The sequence below is a fragment of the Canis lupus genome, chromosome 14 (assembly GCF_003254725.2).
Source record: "Canis lupus dingo isolate Sandy chromosome 14, ASM325472v2, whole genome shotgun sequence".
Lineage (NCBI taxonomy): Eukaryota > Metazoa > Chordata > Mammalia > Carnivora > Canidae > Canis > Canis lupus.
Window position 1 is genome coordinate 34,387,297 of NC_064256.1, and position 25,046 is coordinate 34,412,342.

Sequence of the window (25,046 nt, forward strand, 5' to 3'; positions counted from 1 at the left end):
CATACTGTTTTCCACAATGGCGGTATCAATTTATATTCCCACCAATAGTACACCAGGACGCCCTTCTCTCTACATCCTTATTAATTCTTCTTTTTTTGATACTAGTCATCCTGGCAGGTGTAAGGTGATATCTCATTTTGTTTTGCATTTACATTTGATAAGTGATGCTGAGCATCTTTTCATGTGTCCATTGGCCATCTGTGTGTCTTCTTTGGGAAAATGTCTATATATCTGCCCATGTTTTAATTGGATTATTTGGGGGTTTTTTGGTGTTGAGTTGTCAGTCAGTATTTTAATTGTTCAGTATCACCTATGCCAGGGAACACTCAGGAAAAAAAATAAACTATAAAACTTAACATTTAATACATCTCACTTGTGATTTCTAAATTGTTTTTGAGAACTTCTAAGACTATTTATAAACAAAAAAGTTGAAATTTTAAAACACATTTTGAAAATGTAAGGGCCTGGACCAAAAAGAAATTCTTGAAATAGGCTTTCTTTTAAATAATAATTTTTTAAGGGCTGAAAAATTAGCAGCCATTTATATATTACTTATGAGAAGTCAGCCCTACTCATTTGCCATACATTTACAAACATTATATCTTAGATTCAAAATAGGGTGATATCAAACCTCTATAATTACTTACATATTAATCTCTTCTACTAGACTGTGTTCCTTGATGAAAAGGTCTTTAACTCTACATTCAGTGTCTGGCACATAGTAGGTGTTCAACAAAAGTTTAATGAATAATTGAATAAATGGTTAAACAAATGGCCTTATAAAGAAGGAGACCACAGTATGAGTAATTTCAGCATAATTCTCATTAACACTAGATCTTGAAATACCAAATTGTGGATGGGATAAAATGGGGTCTGGAATATGCCAAGAATTAGCCATTAAGCTGCCTTGTAAATAAGCACAGAAATGCAAGCTTTCAAAGGACTTCCTAGCTCTTCCATCACTAAACAAAAGTTAGAGAAAACACATGGCAACTAATGTCATCAAAATGTCAAACAGAATCCTTGGGTGAGATAGTAGATGGTAAGTGATAAGCTAGAATAGATAGAATGGCAGAGAGGATTCAAATGGTTCATACTTCAAAGAACTTTTTATGTCAAACTGAGGAGTAAGCAAAAAGCTTAAGGTATGATAAATACTTCTGAGCAATAGTAATATAAATCTTGTTTTTGTAGGTGGCTATCTCTGTCCAAAAGACAGATCATGATGAAGAGGAAAAATGGGGCAAGAAGACTACAGATAAATATTACACTAAAATAGTGAGAAAATGACCTAATAAAACAGCAATGGGGAGACAATGTAGAAACTAGGTTATAAGAACATTTTGGAGTTAGAATTGAAAGGACTTGGTATCTGTTTAGATATGGAAAGAGAAGTTAAAAAAAAAATGGGCCTAAGAAACAGGGTTTGAGAAGCTATTCATGTAGTGATCCACTGAGACTGAAAATACAATAAGTTTAGCAGGTGTGGTGTTGGGGGAGAAAGGAAAAGGTCACCTGAAAATATGAATCTGGAACCAGAGAGAAGACTTGGGGCTGGGATAAACAGAAGTCATTATATATATGTAATATATATGTAATATATATGTAACTATGGCAAACAAGAAGAGAAAACATCCAAGAAAAGAAGTCTGAGGAGCCCCAATATTCAAGGGATTTAACGGACTCATCCTTTAGCTATTTTTTATGCAGTGTACAGATATTAATACATTCACTTTGTGGTAACATTGAATTATTTCACTATCATGCTTTATTTAAATGGCTATCAAATGGGACAATTATAATCTACAACGTATTTTTTTAAAGATTTATTTATTTATTCATGAGAGACAGGGAGAGAGAGGCAGAGACACAGGCAGAGGGAGAAGCAGGCTCCTCACAGGATCACGACCTGAGCCAAAGGCAGGCACCTAACCGCTGAGCCACCCAGGCATCTCTCTACAACAGATTTCGCAGGAGAACAATAACCATGCTTACTCTTTGTTCACCATAAGATATTAAAACTTTCTTGAGGAAGTGTCTTTTGAGCTAAGCTCTGAAAGATGATTAAATTTTGATGAAGTGAAATTGGGCCAGAACTCATCAGTTAGAGAAAACAGATTGTGTAAAGACACTGAGGTGGGAGTAAGCACAGTACATTCAAGAAAACAAAAAATTCCAATATGGCTGAATCTCAATGACACAAGGAAAGTAGTTAAGGATGAGTCTGATGAGGTAGGAAAGGGTCAGATCTTACAAGGTTCTGCAGTCAGATTAAGGATTTGGTGCTAAGGTGCACTGCTTATTCTTCATGGTATCTGCTCAGCTCTGTTCTCCTTTAGGCTGATACCTGTAAACTAAATTATACAAGGTTCTTGCACTCTGGTTTCTAGTTAAATTGGCCAATTGACAAAAGAGCTGAGACTGGAGAAGAAATGAAGATCAAGTTAATTCCTTCTTGTTTCACAGCAGTATCATTGGTAATAGCTTGTCTCTCCACAATTATAGTCCTAGCTCTCTGAACCTTCTCAGCGAGTTCTGATAATACAACCTCCTCCCCTTGCTCCTTCAACCTGAAGGGATAGTAAGCAACTTCCACATTTGTCTACCTTCATGTTCCTCGGGATCTTCTACTAATTAACGATGACTGCAATGCAAAGTGAATCTTTCATTATAATCTCTGCATTTAAACTATTTGAACTGAAGTCTGTTTCTTGTCTGAATTATGACTGATGCTCAACAGAACAGCCAAAATCCATTTGTATTTTTCAATTGATCACTGTTGCTACTGTGAGGAAAATCACCATACTGGGATAAGCAAGAGTGATATGAGAATCTATTAGGAGGTTACCATTGAGGTCCAAGGATGTGATTCTGGGCAGTTTTAACTGGGGTATTGACAATAGAGATGGAGAGACACGAGATTTGAGAGCTATTTGAAAGACAAAAAGCAAGATTTGGCCATTGATGGGATTTAGAAACAAGAAAGAAGAGGGGTTCAATGATAACTCTATTCAATAACCAAAAGAAATAAAACACTGGTTGAAAGAAATCAAGCAATGCTGCATTAGCAAGCATGCCAAAAACTGCTTATGATACTGATAAGGATAACTGGAAACATCTTGAAACCCATATCTACCCATATCTGTAAACTATCCAAATACTGAATCCTACAAAAAAAATTTTAAAGCAAGACAGAAGCAAAAAAGCCAAGAATACATCAATCAACATTTATAGAGTATCTATGTGCAAAGCACCATCAAAGGTGCTAGAAAAAGTCATCACAGAAGAACAGCTTGGAAACTGGGCTCTGAAATTAGACGTAAAATATTCCTCTTCCCTCCCTGGCAACCTAACCCCTTGGGATATATTTATATGTAAAGTTGTAGTCCAATGGTAAATGATCTGAAAGTATTTTTTATGTGATAGGATAAGAAGAAGAAAGAACTTTTTGGACTTGAGGCTTATGAAGTGTTCTGAAATGGTTTTCTAATGGCTAATATTAATTAACTTATTGAGTTCTCTTTTTGCACTAAGCACTATGTTAAGAGTTTTATAGCTTTACAGTTGCTTCCAGTAACTCCACTTCCTTTTCAAGAAAGGGAATTCTACAGATATCAACATATCTGAAGTGTTTTTGGTTTAGTCATAATGAAGGGAAGATTTTTGCTACACTTTTACATAGACAAAACACTTTAAGACTTCTGTTAATCTAATGTGCCTTTTAAACCTTCAGAGTTGGGATGCCTGGGTGGCTCAGCAGTTGAGCATCTGCCTTTAGCTCAGGGCATGATCCCAGAGTCCCAGGATCGAGTCCCACTTTGGGCTTCCTGTAAGGAGCCTGCTCCTTCCTCTGCCTGTGTCTCTGCCTATCTCTCTCTGTGTCTCTCATTAACGAAAAAATAAAATCTTTTAAAAAAAATTTTTTTAAATAAACCTTTGGAGTTATAAAAGGTTTTAGAAATTTATTATTCCAAATTTTCAACCCCCTCCATATTTCACAGATATGGAAACCAAGTCCTAGAATACTAGGTAATTTATTCAAGGCTAAACAACTAGAAAGTGCAAGGTAGCTCTTGAATATACCATCATTTTCTTAAACATTCAGTAATATATTTAATATCTGCTTAGTAGTGTTGCGTTTTTAACCAATTTGCCAGCATCAGGCTTTGAAATTTTAATTACCTCTCGATTTAAGTCTAATTATTATATTTTGTTAAATAATTTTTGCTCCCATCAACATTCTTTTTTTAGATTACTTAGTTACACTATTTTAACATTTAATATAAAATGGCTTAAAAAATAACAACTTATAAGCCACTGACCTACATAATTTGCTATGTCAACAACTGATAATATTCCACTTGGAAAAGTAAATGCAACTAAAGCTGACATTAAGAAAACTTTTAGGAAAACCAATGCATTTATTTTATATCAGAGTGACCACAGATAAATTCATAATCTTTTATAAACTTCAGTTATAACTATTGTTTTAACTTCATTAAAGTTGTTCATCTTTGCTCCGAGGGTAGATTTTAAATAAATCATTTTTTAACCATATGTTACTTGTATCTGTGTGGCAGAAACAGCTGTGTATTAATTAAATCACCTTTCTTCTTCCTTGTGGGTAGAGTTCCCAAAAATTTGTCCCAGCCTCCCTTGCAGCTGGGCTAGGGCACAAGTAACTCAGTTTTAAATAAAACAATGTGGGAATTTTTCAAACTTGAATCTTTTTTCTGCCTCCAAAATACATTTAGGCCATGGATAGAGTGTCTACACAGAGGTCTATAGGTAGGAGGTCCTATTTTTTAGGATAATTTGCTTGTCTTCTTTTCTCTTGGCTGTTGTAAACAGCTCCAAACACTCCTCTTTATATTCTCTCACACTCCCTTCCTTTTCCTTTCTCATCTCTTCCTCTCTTTTATTTTTTCTACTGTTCTTGAGCAACTTCAAAACTCATCTCCATATTGTAACAGGCCTTAAGGCTGGCCCAGACCAAAGGAAGGAAGGAATAGCTCTTATCTTTTATCTTCCACTTTCTTCATCTCACCTACCTAGGTTATACCACCTTACTCCTCTCTCAAGTTATCAACTACTCCACACCTTTTTCCCCACTCCCAGAGATCCCATTGTAGATCTTCCTTCTTTCTCAAGGAGACTTGAAATTTGGACTAAACTTTTAAAATTAGATTGTTTTCAAAATAAAATTTTATTGTCTGGTGTTTGGCTTAAGATTTTGATATGTGGTTCTCAGAAAGACAATGAAGTAAAACTTACCTCTGCCATAGCTTTAATGTTCGCTTATGTTTTTCCTCTCCTTAGAGAGGTTATCCTCTAAGATTAAACTCTTAGATTTGAACCCAAATAATGAATTTGTAATAGTAGAACTCCAGTGTGGTTGGCTGAGATGAGAATTTGTGCAATTTAATCATACTTCTACCAAATTCTTTTGACTAAATGTATGACAAATAAGCAGTATTACTTTGCTTTACATTACTGCTTAATTTTTACTTTTGATATATCCTGTATCAGTACTTCTTACCTTTAGTATGCATTAAAATTTCATGGAAAACTAGTCAAAACCCAGATTCCTGGGTCAACTCCACAGATTCTGATTCAGTAGCTCTGGGGTGAATAATGTCCATTAATATGTACAGTAGTTCCCCCCCATCTGCTGGGGATAAGATCCCAGACACTCAGTGGGTTCCTGAGACTGCAGATAGTACCAAACCCTGTATATACTATGTTTTTTCCTATACATACATACTTGCAATAAAGTTTAATTTATAAATGAGGCACAGTAAGAGATTAACAGTAACTAATAATAAAATAGAACAATTATAACAATATGCTATAATAAAAGTTATGTGAATGTGGTCTCTCTCTCTCAAAATATCTTACTATACTGTATTCACCCTTCTTGTTCTTCTTGTTCTTGTGATGATATAAGATGATAAAATGCCTACATGATAAGGTGAAGTGAGGTGAATGATGTAGGCATTGTGATGTAGCATTAGACTACTACTGACCATCTGACCATCCTCTTCCTTCAGAAAGAGGATCATCTGCTTCTGGATCATAGTTGACTGCAAGTAATTGAAACCATAAGAGCAAAACCAAGGATAAAGGAGGATTACTGTATTTCTTAAAAAAAGATTCCAGAATATATTAATAATGGTGGTGTGAAGACCACACTTTGAGTACCACTGGTCTGCAAAGCTTCATGAAGCTCACAAGATACTTAAAAAGAAAGGTCTGATTTCAGTTGAAATAAAGACATGATAAAATCTGGTTCCATTTTCAATAATGAACCTTTTTAACAAAAACATTATTCTGTCATTTAGTCCTACAGCTCCAAGGAAATTTAGTATTATCAAATCCATACTATTATCATAAAGATGGGAAAACTGAAACCTATAAAATGTTTCACATCTAAGGGGAGATAGAAATAAAATAAAGATGTAGCAGAGAGTGATTTCAAAGATGGCAGCAACAGTATTTCCTATCTCTATTACAATGCAACTTTATTACTATACACTTAAGAGGTGATACCTATTTACCTTCACCCTGAATCTGGGCTGACCAGGGACTTGTTTTGATCAGTAAAGAGCAGTGGAAGCATGGTTGCATAACTTCCAAGACAGGGTCTTAAGAGATCATCAGTGTTTACCATCATCTTTTGCCCAGCTAAAATCCAACACCAAATGACAGGCATGAGTAAAGTTATTTTGGGTCTTCCAGCTATTCTACAGGCTCAAACAAAAACAATGAAATAAAGAAACTGCACATCAACCTACATAATTAGGAAAATAATCAATTGTTGCTTAAAGTCATTAAATTGTGGAGTACCTGGGTGGCTCTATTAAGTATCTGCCTTTGGCTCAGGTCATGATACCAGGGTCCTGAGATCAAGACCTGCATTAGGTTCTTTGCTCAGCAGGGAACCTGCTCCCCTCCCCTCTGCCTGCCACTTTGCCTACTTATGCTGTCTCTCTCTCTCTGTGTCAAATAAAGAAAATCTTGTAAAAAATAAATAAAGTCATTAAAAAAATAAACAAATAAAAATAAATAAAGTCATTAAATTGTGAGGTGGTTTGTTTTACAGTGATAGATAACTGCAACAATAGGTCTCCACACTCCTCATCCGTTAATCTCTGTAGTTCCCTAATGCTGTCCTCTTCACATTTCTCTTCCCCTATTGCCTTATCTGTTCAGTTCAGCCAACACTTTTTAAACATCCACAATATTCTAGATACTATGGATTCAGAGATTACAATAAAGCCCTCAATGACCTCATGATTAAGAATGGAAGACTGAATAAATAAATGTCACAAACTTTGATCAAAGTACTAATACGAATTACATACAGAATTGGTATACAGGAATGGTATATGTGTGCATGTGTGTTCACTGGGTAGAGAGGCAAGCATGAGAGGAGCAGAGAAGGCTTTACAAAGGAATTGGCATCTGAACATCATCATAAATTACATACTAAACAGATAAAGGCAATAATGATGTGATATAAATTCACTACCATACCTTATTTAAATGTATAATTTTTGGATTTGCAGCATTAATTTTCCCTAATATTACAGATAATGTACGATTCTAAGAATGTATGTATGTTTACCTTTACTGCGTCACTGAATAAAGTTGTTATTTTCTATAAAAAGAGCATTTAAAGAAAAGAACACACATTTTCCCCTCATATCCTCAATAATTCTGTTGTCAAAAAACCTATTAGAAAGCATAACCTTGGGGGTACCTGGGTGGCTCAGTGGTTGAGCATCCTCCTTTGGCTCAGGTCATGATGCTGAGGTCCTGGGATTGAGTCCCACACTGGGCTCCCCATTGGGAGCCTGCTTCTCCCTCTGCCTATGTCTCTGCCTCTCTCTGTGTCTCTCATGAGTAAATAAATAAAATCTTTTAAAAAGAAAGAAAGCAGAACCTTATCTGCTAGCAATTTTCACCTAAATCATAGGTTAAATAACAAATGGAAATATGGAGCATCTATTCATCCCATCATCAGAAATGGGCTATCAAAATTCCCTTGAATAGCTTAAAATTGGAAGGTTCTTCAGTGTTAAGGGCTCCCTTACAGAACTACAGAAACCTGCTATACAGAAGGGGACATATTACTAGATACTCTGGTTTAAAAATTGTTGAGTGAAAAGGAGTAGTTCTAGGTATGATGTCTAAGAAAGTTCCCAGACCCAAGGATTGTCCCACTGCTACTTACTGTGTTTGGGGATGCTGCACCTGCCACTAACAAAAGTTGCTGCATTAGGAAGCTGGTGGCTTGGACCCATGCTGCCACTACCATCATCTGAACAGAATAATTATGGTCCCTATCCAAACAACTTAGTTCTAAATTCAAGTCTCTTGTGTGTGTACCAGACTGGAGGAACCCAAGGAAACTTAGCCAAGGATATATGTGGCAGTGTTTTGTTTTGTTTATTTTATCCTCTATTTACTGCAATACTGGAAATCATAAAATTAAGAAGCTGGAATCCATGTTTAAGAAAACAATCCATAGGATCTACCACAAATGCTTAGTGTGATTTTTACCAAATAAATAAAGAAGTCAAATTGCAAACGGAAGAAGTTATACTTTCTTCACTCAATCATAAACATTAAGATCAGAATGATTTATCTGCTGTGTTCGTGAAGATCATATTGGGACCCATATTCAAAACTAGTGACACCAAAGGAAATACACTTTTAATTTATTTAAGGCAAAATTATTTGTTAAAAAAGTATAAACATAATTCATGAAAATATTTATACACACCCATATTATACTTCTTTAAAGCTAATAACAATCTTCAATCATTTCCTCATCCATTTTTAACCAAATTTCCTTTGGTTATAAAATTTGAGTTCACTGTCATATGTTTGCCAGAGAAATATTACAACTTTTGCTTGCTGATGTTAATTTACAGTCCCTAATTTTAATTAATGTATACATGTTACATATGTATTACATATTTCGATAACATAAGCTTATTATTTTAAGATAGAATATTTCAGAGATATTAATCAGAGTATTTTAGGTTCCTTACTTCTTGATTTGAACCAATTGTCAATTTCTCTCATATCATGTTCACATAACATAACAGCAAAGTGGGTAGATGCAAGATAAATTAATATCCATAAATACTCCTACAATGGCAAAAGTCAATTTTGGTTTATGTAGAGCAAAAATTCTAGAATATAACATATTGGGGAAGTTTCTATTCTGCATTAAAAAAACTGTTTTAAACATGAACATTTCGGGAGGAGCAAGATGGCGGAAGAGTAGGGTATCCAAATCACCTGTCTCCACCAAATTACCTAGAAAACCTTCCAATCATCCTGAAAATCTATGAATTCTGCCTGAGAATTAAAGAGAGAACACCTGGAATGCAACAGTGAGAAGAGTTCGCGCTTCTATCAAGGTAGGAAGACGGGGAAAAAGAAGTAAAGAAACAAAGGCCTCCAAGGGGGAGGGGCCCCGCGAGGAGCCGGGCTGAGGCCGGGGCGAGTGTCCCCAGGACAGGAGAGCCCCGGCCCGGAGGAGCAGGAGCTGCACCGACCTTCCCGGGCGGAAAGGGGCTCGCAGGGAGTTGGAGCAGGACCCAGGAGGGCGGGGATGCCCTCGGGCTCCCGGGGACACTAACAGACACCTGCGCCCCAGGGGAGTGCGCGGAGCTCCCTAAGGGCTGCAGCGCGCACGGCGGGACCCGGCGGGACCCGGAGGGACCCGGAGCAGCTCGGAGGGGTTCGGGCGGCGGCTCCGCGAAGGGGGCTGCACGGCCCCGGGAGCAGCTCGGAGGGGCTCGGGCAGAGGAAGAGGCTCCGTGCGGAGGGGGCTGCGCGGTTCCAGGAGCAGCTCGGAGGGGCTCGGGCGGCGGCTCCGCGGAGGGGGTTGCGCGGCCCGGGAGCGCGAATCCACCAGCGCAGGCCCCGGAGCACAGGGCGCCGGGACACAGCCCAGGATCCGGCCTCCCCCCGGGACAGGCAGAGGCCGGGAGGGCCCAGGACAGCAAGGACGCTCCTGCCCCGAGCTGAGCAGATCAGCGGCCCCGCCCGGAGCCTCCAGGCCCTGCAGACGGAGTTCCTGCCGGAGCTGAATCCAGGTTTCCAGAGCTGGCCCCGCCACTGGGGCTGTTCCTCCTGCAGCCTCACGGGGTAAACAACCCCCACTGAGCCCTGCACCAGGCAGGGGCACAGCAGCTCCCCCAAGTGCTAACACCTGAAAATCAGCACAACAGGCCCCTCCCCCAGAACACCAGCTAGACGGACAACTTCCAGGAGAAGCCAAAGGACTTAAAGTACACAGAATCAGAAGATACTCCCCGGTGGTTCTTTTTTGTTTGTTTGTTTGTTTTGTTTTGCTTTTTGATTTGTTTTCTTCCCCCACCCCCCCGTTTTTTTCTCCTTTTCTTTTTCTTTCTCTTTTTCTTCTTTTTTTTTTTTCGTTTTTTTCTTCCCTTTTTTTTCTCTTTCTCTTTTCTTTCCTTCTTTCTCTCCTCTCTTTTTCTCTTTTTCCCAATACAACTTGCTTTTGGCCACTCTGCACTGAGCAAAATGACTAGAAGGAAAACCTCACCTCAAAAGAAAGAATCAGAAACAGTCCTCTCTCCCACAGAGTTACAAAATCTGGATTACAATTCAATGTCAGAAAGCCAATTCAGAAGCACTATTATACAGCTACTGGTGGCTCTAGAAAAAAGCATAAAGGACTCAAGAGACTTCATGACTGCAGAATTTAGAGCTAATCAGGCAGAAATTAAAAATCAATTGAATGAGATGCAATCCAAACTAGAAGTCCTAACGACGAGGGTTAACGAGGTGGAAGAACGAGTGAGTGACCTAGAAGACAAATTGATAGCAAAGAGGGAAACTGAGGAAAAAAGAGACAAACAATTAAAAGACCATGAGGATAGATTAAGGGAAATAAACGACAGCCTGAGAAAGAAAAACCTACGTTTAATTGGGGTTCCCGAGGGCGCCGAAAGGGACAGAGGGCCAGAATATGTATTTGAACAAATTCTAGCTGAAAACTTTCCTATCTGGGAAGGGAAACAGGCATTCAGATCCAGGAAATAGAGAGATCCCCCCCTAAAATCAATAAAAACCGTTCAACACCTCGACATTTAATAGTGAAGCTTGCAAATTCCAAAGATAAAGAGAAGATCCTTAAAGCAGCAAGAGACAAGAAATCCCTGACTTTTATGGGGAGGAGTATTAGGGTAACAGCAGACCTCTCCACAGAGACCTGGCAGGCCAGAAAGGGCTGGCAGGATATATTCAGGGTCCTAAATGAGAAGAACATGCAACCAAGAATACTTTATCCAGCAAGGCTCTCATTCAAAATGGAAGGAGAGATAAAGAGCTTCCAAGACAGGCAGCAACTAAAAGAATATGTGACCTCCAAACCAGCTCTGCAAGAAATTTTAAGGGGGACTCTTAAAATTCCCCTTTAAGAAGAAGTTCAGTGGAACAGTCCACAAAAACAAGGACTGAATAGATATCATGATGACACTAAACTCATATCTCTCAATAGTAACTCTGAATGTGAACGGGCTTAATGACCCCATCAAAAGGCGCAGGGTTTCAGACTGGATAAAAAAGCAGGACCCATCTATTTGCTGTCTACAAGAGACTCATTTTAGACAGAAAGACACCTACAGCCTGAAAATAAAAGGTTGGAGAACCATTTACCATTCGAATGGTCCTCAAAAGAAAGCAGGGGTAGCCATCCTTATATCAGATAAACTAAAATTTACTCCGAAGACTGTAGTGAGAGATGAAGAGGGACACTATATCATACTTAAAGGATCTATTCAACAAGAGGACTTAACAATCCTCAATATATATGCCCCGAATGTGGGAGCTGCCAAATATATCAATCAATTATTAACCAAAGTGAAGAAATACTTAGATAATAATACACTTATACTTGGTGACTTCAATCTAGCTCTTTCTATACTCGATAGGTCTTCTAAGCACAACATCTCCAAAGAAACGAGAGCTTTAAATGATACACTGGACCAGATGGATTTCACAGATATCTACAGAACTTTACATCCAAACTCAACTGAATACACATTCTTCTCACATGGAACTTTCTCCAGAATAGACCACATATTGGGTCACAAATCGGGTCTGAACCGATACCAAAAGATTGGGATTGTCCCCTGCATATTCTCAGACCATAATGCCTTGAAATTAGAACTAAATCACAACAAGAAGTTTGGAAGGACCTCAAACACGTGGAGGTTAAGGACCATCCTGCTAAAAGATAAAAGGGTCAACCAGGAAATTAAGGAAGAATTAAAAAGATTCATGGAAACTAATGAGAATGAAGATACAACCGTTCAAAATCTTTGGGATGCAGCAAAAGCAGTCCTAAGGGGGAAATACATCGCAATACAAGCATCCATTCAAAAACTGGAAAGAACTCAAATACAAAAGCTAACCTTACACATAAAGGAGCTAGAGAAAAAACAGCAAAAAGATCCTACACCCAAGAGAAGAAGGGAGTTAATAAAGATTCGAGCAGAACTCAACGAAATCGAGACCAGAAGAACTGTGGAACAGATCAACAAAACCAGGAGTTGGTTCTTTGAAAGAATTAACAAGATAGATAAACCATTAGCCAGCCTTATTAAAAAGAAGAGAGAGAAGACTCAAATTAATAAAATCATGAATGAGAAAGGAGAGATCACTACCAACACCAAGGAAATACAAACGATTTTAAAAACATATTATGAACAGCTATACGCCAATAAATTAGGCAATCTAGAAGAAATGGACGCATTCCTGGAAAGCCACAAACTACCAAAACTGGAACAGGAAGAAATAGAAAACCGGAACAGGCCAATAACCAGGGAGGAAATTGAAGCAGTCATCAAAAACCTCCCAAGACACAAGAGTCCAGGGCCAGATGGCTTCCCAGGGGAATTTTATCAAACGTTTAAAGAAGAAACCATACCTATTCTCCTAAAGCTGTTTGGAAAGATAGAAAGAGATGGAGTACTTCCAAATTCGTTCTATGAGGCCAGCATCACCTTAATTCCAAAACCAGACAAAGACCCCACCAAAAAGGAGAATTACAGACCAATATCCCTGATGAACATGGATGCAAAAATTCTCAACAAGATACTGGCCAATAGGATCCAACAGTACATTAAAAAAATTATTCACCATGACCAAGTAGGATTTATCCCTGGGACACAAGGCTGGTTCAACACCCATAAAACAATCAATGTGATTCATCATATCAGCAAGAGAAAAACCAAGAACCATATGATCCTCTCATTGGATGCAGAGAAAGCATTTGACAAAATACAGCATCCATTCCTGATCAAAACTCTTCAGAGTGTAGGGATAGAGGGAACATTCCTCGACATCTTAAAAGCCATCTACGAAAAGCCCACAGCAAATATCATTCTCAATGGGGAAGCACTGGGAGCCTTTCCCCTAAGATCAGGAACAAGACAGGGATGTCCACTCTCACCACTGCTGTTCAACATAGTACTGGAAGTCCTAGCCTCAGCAATCAGACAACAAAAAGACATTAAAGGCATTCAAATTGGCAAAGAAGAAGTCAAACTCTCCCTCTTCGCCGATGACATGATACTCTACGTAGAAAACCCAAAAGTCTCCACCCCAAGATTGCTAGAACACATACAGCAATTTGGTAGCGTGGCAGGATACAAAATCAATGCCCAGAAGTCAGTGGCATTTCTATACACTAACAATGAGACTGAAGAAAGAGAAATCAAGGAGTCAATCCCATTTACAATTGCACCCAAAAGCATAAGATACCTAGGAATAAACCTAACCAAAGATGTAAAGGATCTATACCCTCAAAACTATAGAACACTTCTGAAAGAAATTGAGGAAGACACAAAGAGATGGAAAAATATTCCATGCTCATGGATTGGCAGAATTAATATTGTGAAAATGTCAATGTTACCCAGGGCAATATACACGTTTAATGCAATCCCTATCAAAATACCATGGACTTTCTTCAGAGAGTTAGAACAAATTATTTTAAGATTTGTGTGGAATCAGAAAAGACCCCGAATAGCCAGGGGAATTTTAAAAAAGAAAACTATATCTGGGGGCATCACAATGCCAGATTTCAGGTTGTACTACAAAGCTGTGGTCATCAAGACAGTGTGGTACTGGCACAAAAACAGACACATAGATCAGTGGAACAGAATAGAGAATCCAGAAGTGGACCCTGAACTTTATGGGCAACTAATATTCGATAAAGGAGGAAAGACTATCCATTGGAAGAAAGACAGTCTCTTCAATAAATGGTGCTGGGAAAATTGGACATCCACATGCAGAAGAATGAAACTAGACCACTCTCTTGCACCATACACCAAGATAAACTCAAAATGGATGAAAGATCTAAATGTGAGACAAGATTCCATCAAAATCCTAGAGAAGAACACAGGCAACACCCTTTTTGAACTCGGCCATAGTAACTTCTTGCAAGATACATCCACGAAGGCAAAAGAAACAAAAGCAAAAATGAACTATTGGGACTTCATGAAGATAAGAAGCTTTTGCACAGCAAAGGATACAGTCAACAAAACTCAAAGACAACCTACAGAATGGGAGAAGATATTTGCAAATGTACGTATCAGATAAAGGGCTAGTTTCCAAGATCTATAAAGAACTTATTAAACTCAACACCAAAGAAACAAACAATCCAATCATGAAATGGGCAAAAGACATGAAGAGAAATCTCACAGAGGAAGACATAGACATGGCCAACATGCACATGAGAAAATGCTCTGCATCACTTGCCATCAGGGAAATACAAATCAAAACCACAATGAGATACCACCTCACACCAGTGAGAATGGGGAAAATTAACAAGGCAGGAAACAACAAATGTTGGAGAGGATGTGGAGAAAAGGGAACCCTATTACACTGTTGGTGGGAATGTGAACTGGTGCAGCCACTCTGGAAAACTGTGTGGAGGTTCCTCAAACAGTTAAAAATAGACCTGCCCTACGACCCAGCAATTGCACTGTTGGGGATTTACCCCAAAGATACAGATGCAATGAAACGCCGGGACACCTGCACCCCGATGTTTATAGCAGCAATGGCCACGATAGCCAAACTGTGGAAGGAGCCTCGGTGTCCAACGAAAGATGAATGGATAAAGAAGATGTGGTTTATGTATACAATGGAATATTACTCAGCTATTAGAAATGACAAATACCCACCATTTGCTTCAACGTGGATGGAACTGGAGGGTATTATGCTGAGTGAAGTAAGCCAGTCGGAGAAGGACAAACATTATATGTTCTCATTCATTTGGGGAATATAAATAATAGTGAAAGGGAATATAAGGGAAGGGGGAAGAAATATGTGGGAAATATCAGAAAGGGAGACAGAACGTAAAGACTCCTAACTCTGGGAAACGAACTAGGGGTGGTAGAAGGGGAGGAGGGTGGGGGGTGGGAGTGAATGGGTGACGGGCACTGGGGGTTATTCTGTATGTTAGTAAATTGAACACCAATAAAAAATAAATTAAAAAAAATAAATAAAAAAAATAAACATGAACATTTCTTTGTAAATGTGAAAAACATATTTTTCCAGTGAAAGTATATAGTATTTCCTAAATGTGAATCCTAGTAAACATTAAAAACAATTAATTTTCTCAGTCTAACCTGCCCTAAATAATGATTTCTTCAAGTCAATGAATTTCATTAACTTTCACATGTTCATCCATAAAACTGAAAAGTTGAAATTTTATCAAAAGATTACTTGAGAGGAAAGGAAGCTCTGTGGTTCAATGAAAAGTCAGATGTTATTAATGAGCGTGGACTGCAGCTGTAACACATGAATCATTATAAGGAGCTGAAAGTCTCACTGTTCAGTGCACAAAACTATTAGTCTAATTCAGCCTCAGTTAAGTGGTAAAAAGTTGGCAATGAACCAGGTGGATTACTGGATGTAGTCATAGTGATAAATTGAATTTTTCTTTTATAAAACATAGGCAGCTAAGTCTCATTCCCACAAGGACAGACGAATCATACTTAAGACCAAAGATATAGGATTAGAAATGTCTAGATTAAAGTTTTGCAGACATTTTTTATGGTCTTCAACAAAGAGATACAAAAATTCAGATTAAAAAAAAATCTCAAGAAAAACCTCCATAATGTTTACATGTCAGCAACATAGAGAATATGTTTCAAAAACCACAACCCCAATTACTACTTTAAGGAGAATCATGAGGTATTTCTGAATAGTGGGGCTATGAGTAATTTTTAATAAAATTTTTTATCTCTGTTTTCCACAATGAACATTCATTTCTTTTACAAAGAATAGCCTATAAAATTGTTATTTGCAATCCTCTTCAAAAAAAGCAAGTTTTAAAATATCTGATAACATAGAACAAAGTTGTTTAAGAAATATTTTTAGCTTAAATTGTAAAAAAATATTTATATATAAATTCAAAATATTTGCCCTTATAAATAAGATATAACAATCTATGGAGTACTTTTACTCTCAAGTATGTCATTTGGCTATCACAAAAATCCTGTCAAGTAGATGGAGTGTTACTTTTTTCATTTTACAAAGGAGATCATAAAAGCTCCTAGAGAAAAGATATTTTGTCCAATGTTAAAACAACTTGTAAATGGCAAAAACAGAATTCCAAAGCCCCTGCTCTATGTCATTTATGTGCTTTCTAAACCAACTCTAAATAAAAAGTAATCTCAATCACCTCTCCTACATCACAGTAAATAAAAAACCAAAAAAATATATATATATTTTTTTGAAATCACATAATATAATGGAAAATGTTTTATCTTCTACCAGAAACACTAATTGTTTTTAAAAGAGAGTATACTCCCAAAAGATGATCTGACAATCTAGGCAATGATAATGGATTACCTCCATTACCAGGTAAACAATGAATTTATTTTATCAGGATGTTGGATACACATCATCTCTACTTTGTGTTCTACCCAAAGCAGTGACTCTAATGTAGGAAATCTGGCCAAGTAAGAGAAGATCTGAAGAGGTAGGGGGTTAGGCATTTTGGCAGACTGGCCTCTTCAATCCTCCTTAGAGCTCTGACCAGCCCTGATTAATGTGGAAAAGCAACTAAACACAGTACCATATGTTGTCTTAACCCTACCTGGTTAATAAAATCCAAAATACTAAAACCCTCAGGGAATATTTAGAATGAACAGATATGATTTTATAGCAGACTTCCTAGTATAATCTGTAACTGCCTAAAAAAAAATTAAAGGAAAGCACAAGATAGATGAAGTATTTCATTTTAAAGATTTTACTTATTTATGAGAGAGAGAGAGAGAGAGAGAATGAGCAGGGAGAGGGGTAGAGGGAGACAGGCAGAGAAGAAAGAAGAATCTCAAGTAGACTCCACAATGAACCTGAGCCCAAAGTGGGGCTTGATCCTACAACCCTGGGATCATGATCTGAGCCGAAACCAAGAGTAAGACACTCAACGTAGTGAGGCTTCCATGTATCTGTAGATGAAGTATTTTAATGCTGGAAATTACAATATACATCTAAGTGTAGAAGTTGAATACTTAGTAAAGTATTACTACTTTACTCTCAAAAAACAACTTCTTGAATTATGCCACAACCTGCATTATACAATCCTATGCTCAATTGAAATTATAGATGAACTCTTTTTAGAGTTCATTTCTTTTTAGGCTATAGCTGCTTCTAACCTCAAGAGAAAACTGACTTTAAATTTTAAAATGAAAAATCCATTTCTACAATGGTGAAAAGGCTTCATATAAATAAAATATATCTTCTACCAACAGCTAAGTACTGCCAAAAAGCAGCATATATGTTAAGAAGGCAAATTAAACATTTATTCTAGGAAAGAGCATATTTTATTTAGCTGTGTTTTTAATTATAAGTAATTGAAAATTCCAAATAATGTGTATTATATGTAGCTTCTGAAAATAGTTTTCTTCTTAATAAAATGAACAAGAACAAACAAAAGTTATTTAAAATGATTAATGCAATGGAAATACAAAGTGCTATGGGCAGATTGAAGTGAGATTGTTTTTTTTAAGATTTTATTTATTTACTTATTTGACAGAGAGAGCACAAGTAGGGGGAGCAGCAGGCAGAGGAAGAGGGAAGCAGGCTCACCGTGGAGCAGGGAGCCCAATGTGGGGCTCGATCATAGCACCCTGGGATCATGACCCAAACCAAAGGCAGACACTTAACTGACCAAGCCAGGCACCCCAAAGTAAGATATTTTTAACTTCAAATTAGCAACAACATCAACAAAAAACAGGTAATTTCCAATCCTAGTTACAACATGACAAAACAACTGTTCTCATATATACTATGAGAATTCAATTTGGTCCAATCTTTATGTAAAATAAAATTAACAATGTTTTATTATTCTAAAATTTTATTTATTTATTTATTTATTTACTTACTTACTTATTTACTTAAAGCATGAGTGGAGGAGCAGAGGGAGAGAGAGAGAGAGAGAGAATCTCAAGCAGACACTACACTGAACACAGAGTCCAGTGTGGGAATCAATCTCATGATTCTGAGATCATGAACTGAGCTGAAACCAAGATTTAGACACTCAACTGAGTGAGCCACTGAGGCACCTGAAAAATGACAGTATTTACCAAGAGTCTAAATAAGATTTACATGCATTGACCTTGAATTCTCCAAATGAGAAATAAAAGTTGGACCTTTTTTATACATGAAGATAATCATTGGAGAACTATAGGAGAGAAAGAGAGAAAGAGAGAGAGAGAGAAGAAAGAAGAAAGGAAAGAAAGAAAGAAAGAAAGAAAGAAAGAAAGAAAGAAAGAAAGAAAGAAAAGAAAAAAAGAAAAGAAAAAAGAGAAAGAAAAGAAAAGAAAAGAAAGAAAAGAAAAGAAAAGAAAGAAAAGAAAAGAAAAGAAAAGAAAAGAAAAGAAAAGAAAAGAAAGAAAGAAAAGAAAGAAAAGGAAAAAGGAAAGAAAGAGGAAGGAAGGGAGGGAGGGAGAGGGAGGGAGGGAAGAAAGAAACTACTGAGAATACATGATATGTATCTATTAAGGATATAATGGGTATGAAAACTATGAAATAATATTGGGGAAAAAACTTATCAACAAACAATAAAGTTAAACATCAGGATCCTAAATTACACACACACCCACAATTACAATTTTACTTTAAAAATACAGAAAAAATATCTCAGAATCTTAACAATGATTGGGCTTCAATAGTGGTAAGGCTATAGATAATTTTTATTTTATTATTGCTGTTTGTATTTTCTGCATTTTGTATGAAACATGTTAAAACCTTGACTTTAAAAAAATAAGAAACAAAAATAGCATAAAGGAAGTAGAATTTTGCAATCTAAATTTCAGTGTAACTATAAATTCCATTTCTTTTCTCTTACAGAAATGATACCACTTTTGACTCTTAAGTCTTACATACCATAATTAAAACTCTTAACATTTAATCCACTTTATAGATTGATCAGTAATTAAACAGAAAGACAATACAAAATAAAAAGTCACACAAGATCTAATTTTGTTTTGCATTTTATGCATTACCTTGACAAATAATGAACATTTGATAAATTCAGTTGTTAAAATCCGACTCTGAAGAAAGTCAGTATATGATATCTCTAATAAGAATGTTTACTTTTTGACCCAAATCAGAGGACATAGCAAACCAGGTTATCAAGTGCAAGGCTGCAGTTGCCTGGGAGGCAAGAAAGCCTCTCTCTATAGAAGAGGTAGAGGTGAGGATCCCTGGGTGGTGCAGCAGTTTGGCGCCTGCCTTTGGCCCAGGGAGCGATCCTGGAGACCCGGGATCAAATCCCACGTCGCGCTCCCGGTGCATGGAGCCTGCTTCTCCCTCTGCCTATGTCTCTGCCTCTCTCTCTCTCTCTCTGTGTGTGACTATCATAAATAAATAAAAATTAAAAAAAAAAAAAGACGTAGAGGTGGCACCCTCAAAGGCTCATGAAGTTCGAATTAAGATTATTGCCACTGCAGTTTGCCACACCGATGCCTATACCCTGAGTGGGGCTGATCCCGAAGGGAGTTTTCCAGTGATCCTGGGACATGAAGGTGTTGAAATTGTGGAAAGTGTTGGCGAAGGAGTTACTAAGCTGAAGGCAGGTGACACTGTCATCCCACTTTACATCCCACAATGTGGAGAATGCAAATTTTGTCTAAATCCTAAAACAAACCTTTGCCAAAAGATAAGAGTTACACAGGGAAAAAGGATTAATGCCAGATGGTACTAGCAGATTTACTTGCAAAGGAAAGACAATTTTACATTACATGGGAACCAGCACATTTTCTGAATATACAGTTGTGGCTGATATCTCTGTTGCTAAAATTGATCCTTTAGCACCTTTGGATAGTCTGACTTCTAGGTTGTGGCATTTCAACTGGTTATGGTGCTGGCTCTGAACACTGCCAAGGTGGATGGAGCCTGGCTCTACTTGTGCCGTCTTTGGCCTAGGAGGAGTTGGATTGGCGACTATCATGAGCTGTAAGGTGGCTGGAGCCTCTGAATGTATTAATCCCCAGGACTTCAGTAAACCCATCCAGGAAGTGCTCATTGAAATGATTGACAGGAGAGTGGACTATTCCTTTGAGTGTATTGGTAACGTGAAAGTCATGAGAGCAGCGCTAGAGGCCTGCCACAAAGGCTAGGGTGTCAGTGTCATAGTTGGAGTAGCTGCTTCAGGTGAAGAAATCACCACTCGCCCATTTCAGCTGGTAACGGGCCCTGTATGAAAAGGCACTGCCTTTGGAGGATGGAAGAGTGTGGAAAGTGTTCCAAAGTTGGTGTCTGACTATATATCCAAAAAGATAAAAGTTGATGAATTTGTGACTCACAGTCTGCCTTTTGACCAAATTAATGAAGCCTTTGACCTGTTGCACGCAGGAAAGAGCATTCAAACTGTTGTAAAGCTTTATTTTTTTTTAATTTTTATTTATTTATGATAGTCACACAGAGAGAGCAAGAGAGGCAGAGACACAGGCAGAGGGAGAAACAGGCTCCATGCACCGGGAGCCCGATGTGGGATTCGATCCCGGGTCTCCAGGATCGCGCCCTGGGCCAAAGGCAGGCGACTAAACCGCTGCGCCACCCAGGGATCCCATAAAGCTTTAAATTCAACAGAGAAAACATGTCCACCCTTGTACTGAAGTCTTGTGGTCCAACTGGAACAGTCAGACAAGCAGGGAGATACTCTTCCAAGTTCACAGCCTCTTAGACCTTCTCTACTACAACTTCTAGAGTAACCTTCTCTCTAGGGAAAAATATTTTTTGTAGAATTCATAAATCTCTAATCAAGGACAAGGCTAATACAGTCATAAATCTGATTTCTGAACTCTCCTTCACATGAATAATTGCCAATCCATTAAGGAATACTTTAACATAATAAAAGTAATTTCTGCATTAAAAAAAAGAATGTTTACTTTTGGGGCTCCTGAGTGGCTCAACTGGTTAAGCATCTGCCTTCAGCTCAGGTAACCATCTCAGGGTCCTAGGATTGAGCCCCTAGTCAGGCTCCCTGCTCAGCACAGAGTCTGCTTCTCCTTCTCCCTCTGCCTCTCCTCCTGCTCTCATTATCTCTCTCTCTCTCTCAAATAAATAAAATCTTTAAAAAAAAAAAGAATGTTTACTTTTTACTCTTCAAATAGTGACCATGCCCTGTTCCTTCAATACTCTGAGATTTGTTGACATTGCTTAAAAAAAAAAAAAAGCCCAGAAACACACATAAAAAGTGAATGGTTTTTAAAAGAAAATTCAATAAATAAATAAATCTTTTAAAAAATAAAAATAAATAAAAAAATAAAAATAAAATTATTTGATTCATTTCAGGATCACAATTGATTTATTTCTTTTTCCAAGTTTTTACTTAAATTCCACTAGTTAACAGACAGTGTATTATTAGTTTCAGGTGTAGAGTTTAGTGATTCATCACTTCCATAAAACACCTGGTGTTTATCACAAATGCATTCTTAATATCCATCACCTATTCAACACATCCTCCCACCTACTTCCACTCTAGTAACCATCACTTTGTTCTCTATAATTAAGTCTATTTTCTGGTTTGGCTCTCTTCTCCCCCCAACCCCTTGTACATTAGTTCTGTTTCTTAAATTCCATTTGGTATTCATCTTTCTCTGACTTATTTTGCTTCACACAATACACAGTAGCTCCATCCATGTTGTTGCAAATGGCAAGAGTTCATTCTTTTTGATGGCTGAGTAATATTCCATTGTGTACATATACTACTTCTTCTTCATGCATTCATTAATCGATGGACATTTAGGCTCTTTCCATATTTCGCTATTGTTGATAATGCTGCTGTAAATACTAGGGTGCATGTATCTCTTCAAATCAGTATTTTTGTATCCTTTGGGTAAATATCTAGTAGTGCAATTGCTGGATTATAGGGTAGTTCTATTTTTAACTTTTTGAGGCACCTCCATACCATTTTCCGGAGTGGCTTATACTAGTTTGCATTCCTAATAGCAGTGTAAGAGGGTTCCCCTTTCTCCATATCCTTGCCAACACCTGTTGTTTCCCATGTTGTTAATTTTAGCCATTCTGACAGGTGTGGGGTGATATCTCATTGTAGTTTTGATTTATATTTCCCTGATGATGAGTGATGTTGAGCATCTTTTTGTTTGTCTGTTAACCAACCATCTCTATTTCTTCTTTGGAAAAATGTCTATTCATGTCTTCTGTCCATTTCATAACTGGATTATTTGCTTTGGTAGTGCTAAGTTCGATAAGTTTTTTTTTACAGATTTTGGATACCAAACCTTTATCAGATATGTCATTTGTGAGTATCTTCTCCCATTCTGAAGGTTCCCTTTTAGCTTTGTTGATTGTCTCCATTGTGCAGAAGCTTTTTACCTTGATATACTTTCACTAGTTTATTTTTGTTTTTGTTTCCTTTGCCTCAGGGGACAGATCTAGTAAGAAGTTGCGATAGATGATGTCAAATAGGTTACTGCCTGTGTTCCTCTTTAAGAATTTTATACTGTCAGGTCTCGCTTTTGAACTTATTTTTGTGTCTGGTGTACGAAAGTGGTCCTATTTCATTCTTTTGCATGTAGCTGTCCAGTTTTCCCAACACCATTTGTTGAAGAGACTTTTTTCCATTGGATATTCTTTCCTACTTTGTCAAAGATTAATTGACCATGTAATTGTGAGTTTAGTTCTGAGTTTTCTAATCTGTTCCAATGATCTTGATGTCTGTGTTTGTGCCAGTACCATACTGTCTTGATCATTACAGCTTTGTAATATAACTTGAAGTCAGGAATTATGCCTCCAGCTTTGCTTTTCTTTTTCAAGATTGCTTTGGCTATTTGGGGCCTTTTGCGGTTCCATACAAATTTTAAGATTCTTTGGTCTAGCTCTGTGAAAAATACTGTTGGAATTTTGATAGGGATTGCATTAAATATGTGGGTTGCTTTGGATAGTATAGACACTTTAACAATATTTGTTCTTCCATGACCATGGAATGTTTTTCCATTTCTTTGTGTCATGTTCAGTTTCCTTCATCAGTGTTTTCAGGAACAAAATTGATTTATATCAATCGTTATAAGTTAGAAATTGCTGCATATAAATATCTAGCAATAACGATTATTCTATTCTTTTATCTTATATTTGTAATAAACTGATGATATTACACTTACATTATTTTTCAGGGATATCAAGGAAGAACACTTTAGAATATGGTTAATAATAATTTTTGCTCAAGACTGAAAATACTAAGCACTGGAATAATAATTATGGCATACAGTATTTGAGGCCAAGATAAGAATCTTTTAATAAAATTTAATAAAGTTATACAGTTAAATTTTCTAGATTATAAAAATAAGGTAATTTACAGTCTAATGTTTATATCTATTGGAAATTCTCACTAGATTTAAGATTCTCTTTCCAGGGCAGCCCCGGTGGCTCAGCGGTTTAGCGCCACCTTCAACCCAGGCCATGATCCTGGAGTCCCGGGATCGAGTCCCACGTCAGGCTCCCTGCATGGAGCCTGCTTCTCCCTCTGCTTGTGTCTCTGCCTCTCTCTCTCTCTCTCTCTCTCTGATCTCTCATGAATAAATAAATAACATTTAAAAAAATATTCTCTTTCCAGAATTTGCTTGCTTATTATTAAGCAATCAATCTAATGTACATAATTCTTTATTGCAGTCTTTATCTCTACCTCTATAACTGCCTCATACCCTAGTTTGGACTTTTTGTCACATTTTAAGACTTTTTGTAAGGACATTTTAGTAATATTTTAAGGCAGAATTTTCCTTTGTATAAAAAGAATAATTTTATTATTTGATTTGATTAAATGTTTATACCTTCTTAAGGTATCAATAGATTCCTCTGCCAGGTGGCATTTTTAAATGTTTTGTATATGTAACCAGCATTTGGGGCTTATTTAATGCAAATGAAATAGTTTTAAAGATTAACCAACAATGATAATGAGGTTTTTAAAAATGATATCCAACTCTTAAGCAAATCACTGAAATCCTAAAGCCCAAAGGAGGAATAAAACACAGCTCTGGGAACAGGGGTAAGTTCCAAGAGTCAGGTCATGTTGAAATGGTAAGGGATAAGGCAAGGCAGGGACACTAGTAGGAGAGAAACTTCTGTGGGTTTTGAGAGGATGTTTTAGTGTAGTATTGAAGGAACATGCTAGACTTGACACAGAGGGGCAGTTCTGACACAACTGAGTGAGTACTCCATTACCTGTGGTATTTATATTTCAAAACATAGTCTATGAGGCCCATGAAAGGAGGGGCTGTGGTACTTTTCAAAGAACTTGAATCTAAACACTTGAATCACAGTATAAACCTCTATAGTGGCTCAATAATATTGCTGAGCATTTGATTCCACTTCATCTTTAATATTCTGCCACTGAATTTGCTTTAATATAGAATATAGGGGCATGTGGACAGCTCAGCTGGTTAAGCATCAGACTTGATTTTTGGCTTGAGTCATGATTTCAAGAGTCATGAGATTGAGACCCATGTCAGGTTCTGTGCTTA

At 37.3% G+C, this 25,046-nt stretch overlaps 1 pseudogene; it reads left to right on the forward strand.

Annotated features, from left to right (window-relative positions):
• The window catches only part of LOC112670829 (alcohol dehydrogenase class-3-like), a 39,924-nt pseudogene extending 18,646 nt beyond the window's left edge, over nt 1-21,278 (forward strand).
• Nucleotides 21,279-25,046: the final 3,768 nt, after the last annotated feature.